Source organism: Triplophysa rosa, linkage group LG6 (genome assembly GCF_024868665.1).
Source record: "Triplophysa rosa linkage group LG6, Trosa_1v2, whole genome shotgun sequence".
Lineage (NCBI taxonomy): Eukaryota > Metazoa > Chordata > Actinopteri > Cypriniformes > Nemacheilidae > Triplophysa > Triplophysa rosa.
Genome location: NC_079895.1, coordinates 15099496 through 15107672, shown reverse-complemented (window position 1 = coordinate 15107672; position 8177 = coordinate 15099496).

Here is an 8177-nt window from a genome sequence, read left to right as displayed (position 1 = left end):
GTATGATTTATAAGCTTGTTTCCTCATGGGGACCAAAAGATGTCCCCACAAGGACAAGGGTTTTGGATATTGCCATCTTTGTGGGGACATTTTGTCCCCATACCGTAGGGTTTACCCTTCCCACACACACGCACACATAGGCACGCACACACGCACACATAGGCACGCACACACGCACACACGCACACACACACACACACACACTTCTGAAGCTACAAAAGTGAAGAAACCGCATAGACACAATGCTTTTCATACAAAGATAATAAAAATCACGTTTTAACTGATCTGTGCAAAATGTAGGATGCACTTGAAGGGATAGTTCACTCAAAAATGAAATGTACTCACCCTCATGTATTTCCTACCTGTATGAATTACATTGTTCTAACGAACACAGTGAAACATATTTGGAAGAATGATAGCAATTGTCAGTTCTGGGACATCATTCACTAACAAAGTAGGAAAACAAATAATGTTAGTCAAAGGTGCCCCATAACTGTTTGTTTTCCTAAATTCTTCAAAATATCTCATTTTGTGTTCAACAGAACAAAAATATATACAATATTTATTTCTACTATGGTAGTGGATGATGTCCCAGAACTGAAAATTGCTAACATTCTTCCAAATATTTTTCTTTGTGTTCAAAAGAACAAAGAAATACAGTTTTGAAACAAAGTGGGGGTTAATGAAGACATAATTTTCATATATGGGTGAACTAGACCCTTTAAAAGTTATTTTTTATGTGTTAACATTTATATGAGGACATTTTCTATAATCTAAATTTACACACAATGTATAAAAAGGACACATACTGTCCTACACTGGTAAGCATTCATATTACCTGGAGTATCTTGGTCACAATAGCACATAACATGCTTTATATCAGTTTTAACAGCTGATATGTAGGCTAATAGCTTTATACATCCAAAACATTAAACATTAATATTATTAAATTGGCTCTTGTTAGCTAAAGTTTTTGAGACACAGTCTATTCTGTTGGCCCTCTGCTGGTGAATGAACCACAAAAGTGACTGAAATGTCAAATCTAGCACTTTCTCAAGAACCACAGCCAAGTGTCTTAATTGTTGAAAATGAAAACATAATTAGGCTACTCAAAATTCTTCATAATACATGTAATACAGTACAGCATATTATTATAATGTGTGACAGCCTACATTGCAAAATGATTTGCTATGTTTAATCACCATACAAACATGCTTCAAAACAATTCTGTTGTCTTAAAGAAACACAGAATATGCTCATATATTCATTAAGCAGGTTTTTAGCACCTTGAGATGTCATCTGTGTTGCCTCCCTTGAGTCACGTGAAAGTTAACATTTTTATGAGGGCAAGATAAAAGCCATGAGGGGGGTGACCCATAAACCGGGGAGTGTCAGAGACCCCCCGTCACTATTGTACTTTTGAGTATTGCACTTAACCCCAGGCAGCTTCAATGGGACTGTCTCTGTAATTACTGTACAGTGAATCATGTTGATTAAAAGGATCGACCTCACACATTATATAATTTATGCTCGCAGTAAATGTGCCTTACTTGTTATTAACAAATTGTCTACTTAACCTCCAAATATTATTGGAAAATGTTCCATACCACAAATATCCAAAATGTTTTCCCCAAGGCAACGATAAAGACAAAATGAGATGATGTAAATAAAACAAAATAAACCATGAAATAATTGTTGATGTTTTAGCTCCTTAAACATATTAAAAATATATATTTTCTTAATAAATATATTAAATAAGACACATTATAGCACGTTCTCTACTTTCTTGTATGTAGCATATGAAACACAATTTAAAACTGTTTTCTAGGTTTGTTAAAAGAGATTTTGGTGTTTTGAGGTGCATGACAGACTTCCACTGGAAACATTTTGGGGCCCTAAAACATTAATGTGGGTAAGTGTAAGTAAATCCATCGTAGCTACTCAAAAGTCTGTGCTTAAAGATCCACTTCAAAGGTCTAGTGCTCAGGGTAGATCTACACAGGATGAGCGTTTGATTTGTAGTGAGTGGATTTAGACGGCAATGACAGAGCTGTTAGGCTATATGGAAGTGCAGATAGATTAATGGCAGGGTTAGAATATGAGGTGAGACCAGTCATGTAAATACAGTTTTAATGTGGTTTACACACTTAAAATATGCAGCTTCAATTTCAATGTATGCTACAGGACCTGCATGGACGCAAAATGAAGTTGCAATAAAATAAGTGAATTTAGAACATATGTAAATACCAGTGTATTTTGCGTTGTTAATGAATTATTTTTGTTTTTATCCAAATTACAAAATAGTTTTCTTTGCATATTCGTGACAGGCGGTCATCACTTACAGAAATACAAGACAAGCCAGATTCATGTCTCTCAGTGAAACGTCAGCTTTGACAAAAACCTAAAGACCTTACATTGTTCTTCATGTTTTTGTATTTTTGTATCTGTCACCACATTTTAACTCACAATGAGGGGCTTGGCAAATAAATGTTACACTCTGGATAGATACAATGTGATTCATTTAGTTAGCTTGAGAAATATACATAACCAATTCACTCATTCGTAGATGATTTTCCTGTCTGACAGGCTGAGATAGAGTCCACTAAATGCGCAAGACAGATATCACTGAAATAGCCTGTTACAACTGCCCATCGTGATGTAAAAAAGGACATCAGCACCATGTACAAATTTTGTGCATGACTGAATTCCGCTTGAAGTTGAAATCTAAAATCAGCCGTTCAGCCATAATTACAACCTCCTCCTGAAGGGTCACGTTTCATGTAATGGAAGTGCACTGTCTCACTGGTATGCAGAGCCACGAGATAAGGATAATTTTACTCAAGGTTGAAATGAACAGCGGAGAGAGATACAGAGACTTACAAAGACAATGGAGGAACAAAGCTGAATAAGCAGCGGTTAGCTAAAAGTCTTATGGACTTGTGTAGTAAGTCATCTAAGACTTAAAGGGACAGTTCACCACAAAATCTAAAGTCCAAGAACAAACTCACTCTCCAAATCTGTATGATTTTTCTTCTTCTGATGAACAAAGAGAAAGATAATTGGTAGAATGCTTGTAACCAAACAGTTCTTGGTCACCATTGACTACCATAGAAGGAAAAATGGCTTAATACATTGCTTTGTTCTGTTTGTAGATTGTAGGAAAGCAAACAGTTCTGGGGCACTTTTGACTACCATTGTATTTCTTTCTACTAGTCAATGGTGGCCAAGAACTGTTTGGTTACAAACTTTCAAATATCTTTCTCTGTGTTCATCAGAACAAACACATTTATTCCGATTTGTAACAACTCCAGGGTGAGTAAATGATAATAGAATTTTAATTTTTGGGTGAACTGTCCCTTTAAAGTGTTGATTCAAAGTGCATATACAGTGTAGTGCCAAATTAGATTGTATGTTTTATATCTGTTGGCATCAACTGTATTACTGGACAAAATGTGTAAAATTTGTACATATCATTTTAAGAAACAAAATGCTTTCTGAAATATGAAATGAGAAAACGTCTTTCTTTAAAAAAATTCTTTACATTGTTCATGTTTAGCACACATCTGTGTTACTTTGTACAAACATAATAGTGTGTTTAATTTTTATTACTGCAGATATCAGAAAAAAATGAAGTTGGGTCTTGTTAGTGCAAAGTTTGAAAGTGTGTTATATCCTTGGGTAGATTTCTTCAGTTAAATACTAAGGTCCTGTAAAAAAGAGCTGCTATAAAAACTGAGGTAAAAAGTAACAAACAGATTAAACTGCCATTGTCATTTCTGCCCCAGGACACAGCAACTGCAAACTAACACCACCAGTCATTGTACAACTCGCACGCTCTCTATAAGAGCAACTTAATTGTGTTTGCGTTAAAGGCAGAGCTGTGGTGAGGTTTGTAATGGAGAAGATCCCAGTTTTTTCTCAGACCTGAAAGTGTAGTAGTAGGACATTCAACATAATATTCAACAAGACAGTCTTAATCCACAGTGTTCACAGTACATGGAAAAAAGTATTTGTCTTTCGATATCTTTCCAAACACATTGATGACTTGACAAGTCATCACAATTCATTACTCATCACATCCTACTGCTACTGTATTTACCTCCAGAGGCCATTAACACACCTGGTATGTCCTCTTACCTGACAGCAGGTTTCCAGTTGAGCTGGTTGGCATGCATGATCATCTCAAACTGAATGAATGAGATGGCTTTGATGATGCACACTAGAGGGACAGTGGGGAACGTGTGAGCCCCTCAGGCACACTTCAGTCATCAGCTAGGGTCTCTTCAAGGACCACTGATGTCAGTCACATTAACTGAATGGGACAAATGCTTGTGCCTATCTGCAAAACATTGATTTTCTTATTTTCACCTCTAACATAACTTCCTTTTACAAGTTTCACATTTATGTTGTTTTTTGGGGTACAAAGAACACATGGGGACATTATTAAATTATACTGTATCAGTGTAGATTTCATGACTTTATGTTAAATACAGCTATTATTTTTTATTTTTAATGTCAGCAAAAATTCTGATGATTTAAACAAAAATCCCACTCGTTTCCATTTTATCAAACCCAAACAAAGTCTGAACCTAAATTCTATTTTGGTCCATGGTCCCTTTAAATGTTTTGGGAGAGAGGGTCAAGAAGGGCCAAATATGCATTTTCCATCAGCCATAAGTTTTATTTCTTCTTCGTGTTGAAAGGTTTGTTGGCATCACAGGGGGTGTATGATCTCAGCAAGACTTCACAGAAAGTCCTCTACATGTGCTAAAAGATCACAGAGTCACATACACCTGTTTCTTTTCTGTCAGCTGAACGTCGTCACCACAGCAAAATAAGTTTGACCCTCCTGACCAGGGGCTGGTCATATATTGTTTGATGAGCATGAGATGTTTGATGTTATAGTTCCCAATGTGGCGGAAAATGAAATCATTTGTGTTTTTATACTGTTCTCTCCACAACTTCTAGTTTGGGGCTCTATTGCTCTTAAAAAGCTGATTCATAGTATAAAATGTTTGGATAAGTATCAATAGTTTAGCAATTACATATAAATATAGTAAACAGACATATAATTGTATATAATCAAATAACAATAATATAAACTATAAATAATAATACTAATTATTTTTAATTATAATAAATGTCAATAAATATAACAACAAATATATAAGGGTAGTGACAAATATACAGTACATAATGTCCTATGGTGCGACAACAAAAACTTAAAATCAAACTGTCTATAATATAATAATTTTTATTATTGATATTTATACTTATAATATAAAATAGCATGAGATTTATCTTCATTGTTAGTTTTGTTTCTTTCCTGTCACACCATAAAACACGTTAAAAACATTAAAACACAACTACCCATAAATAGTCAATATACTGTAAATAATTTATAAATTAAATTAATATAAAAACAAACAAATAAATAAACAAATAAAAAAAGTAAATATACATAGTGCTCTAAATACACGGAGAGTAAAAATAGATTTTTATCCGTACACATATTTTGCGTCGAATAAGAGACGCCGAGCAAGATTCACTGAATAAATAAATAAATGCCTACTGTGGCATTTACATGCTTAGTTATTTAACAAATATCAAAAGTCAGAACAATCTAAGAGCATAAAATTCCAACACAAAGAAGCAAGTGAGATTTTTAAAAACTATTTCATTGAATTGTGACCCAGTTATGAATATAATATATTACTGCCAGATGCCTGCTGATTCCAACCCATGTTGTTCTTTGCTTAAGACTTTTACTCTTTCTTTAATGTCACACAGTTTACTATGTTTCTCTAATGCTGGTATTCAAAGAACACAGATGCATAACAGCAAGGTACACCACTCTTCTGCATTCCATCAGATAAACTTGCCGGCCACTGGTGTTTTATCCTCTCATGACTAAGTGCCACAAAGGGGACAGGGCTGTGCGTGAGACCTGACTCTGCTAAACCAGGTTTGTGAGGGGTCAGATCCTCATAGAGAAGAAAATCTCTCAGGAAACACTGCCTGCTGCCAATTAGCGCACTGAACTCTGGCCCTGCACTGGAATGTTAAGACCCGCTGCTGGCACAAAGCAGGCAGGCTGATGCATTCGGATTACAGGACAAGCCAGATCCAATGATCAAATGCAGCCAGGGCTATGTTGGGATTAACATAGAAAACAAAGCTTGTCCTGAAGGGTAATTGTGATCAAAGTACGTTTCTGGATTGAACAGTAGTGTCAAGAGCCTTCGTAGCATCTTATATTCATTGGGTAATCGCTTCATTTTTGCACAAAAAAATCATTCACAATGACTAAAGAAGAACTGTTGGATTCTTCTAACAGTTGGACTATGCTCACAGATTTAAACCAGACTTGTTCATGATGTACAAAGCCAGCCTTAATTGACAAAGCATTCATGTAACATGTTCTTCAAATAAGGTGGTATTAATTCCTTTTATGTCATTTCCTAAAGATGGAATCGTGTGCATCATGCGACCAATTACAGGTTACTTCCTCAACAAAAACACAATTATCAAAAATTCTTGTGAGAAGACATCATCCATCACCAGACTTCAATGAAATGCACATTAACCGTATGTGGCGCCGCCATGAAAATTGAAGTAGGAATAAAGGTTGTTCATTGTTTGAACAAAGCAAATAAAATTCAGGAAATGAATGATGTTTTTGTACTAGGCTACTTATATCTTAACTCATGCGGTAACTCTTATTGACCAAATGCATCACTAGATAATCCAGTAATTAAATCATGTAAATTCTTTAAAAGTAAAATATGAGTGGTGGGGACTTTCCAATGCATCTGTAGCTTGAATTGTGTTTTTGTCCAGTGACCTTTGTCGAACAATCATTACATTTCGTATTTCAGCAGTCTGGAACTATACTCGTGAAAATTATTTTATTTGGTATTTTCGTTTTATTTTCAACATAAATTGTAAACTGAAAAATGTAATTACTGTATATTTCAGAGTGTCTTTGTATTGGTATGTCTTATGCTTCAATGACCGCAGTCGCACAAGCTAGCATACGTTTGTAAAAACATAATGTTCCAAAGCATCTTGTGCGTTTTAATAGAAGCAATGAATCTGTCATTTTTATATATTTTTGCAACCTTTAAACACTGCACTGTATATTTCCTGATTGTTATTAATTCCCTGCTTTCTTAAACATCGGAACCCCACTGTTTATTATTTAACTGTAATATTTGACTTCATCAAATATTCGTCATTATCAAAACTTTGTCATATGAGCTTTGTGCTTTTTTGTTTGTGCAGAGCGGCTTCTGAATACTAAAAACACAGGCGGTGCAGATGAGGCCAGCAGCACTGATACTATTTTACTCAATGGGAGATAAATGACCCTCCAAAGGCTGAAAGTGACAGACTCCAACTCTACGCCTAATAAAACCAGAACAAAGATAGCCAGCAGCCAGTGCAAACAACACACGGCGAGACAGTGAGCGGAGCAGGACACACACACACACACACACGGTAATAAAGACTTGTTATAATCACTTATCACTGTGGCAACCTACAGTATCATCTCTAGGGACAAATACACAAACTTGAAAAAATAGCTGTAACATGTATTGTAGGTTTGAATGAAGACCTACAGAATTGGTTTTGAAAATAAAAAAAAGATATTTACTATACAGTACTCTGTCCCCACTGGTTAACGTATTCTTCCTGGAAATATTTTCTAAAATTGGAAACAAGAAACAAGCACACCCAACACAACTGCAAATATGGAGTAAAATTGATGTCATGTTCAGTCTGAAAAAAATTTCCTCATTATTTAGACAGCAATGATATAAATGGTCCACGGTTTTGTGTTCCACACCGAGATTCTCTTGGGAATCTTTTTATTGTGCTGGGGGCTCTGGGGGTGGGGGGTATTTGCTCTTTTGTACTAATCAAGATCCAGCTCCCTCCTCCAAATTCAAACCCGGACTGTCTCATGTAAAAACACAAAACAGTTTTCAGATCAGCACGGAAGGAGTTTTAAAAGCTTTATATTGAATGTGTAGAGATCCCTGCTGGTTCCACACAGAAAAGCACAGCGGTATGTTGAAGATTAAAGAGATGAGGAACAATTTACAATCTCTGACAAGCTTCAGGGCTACAACCCAGTAAACAAGACCATTTGTCATAACTCGCTTCACTCAGTA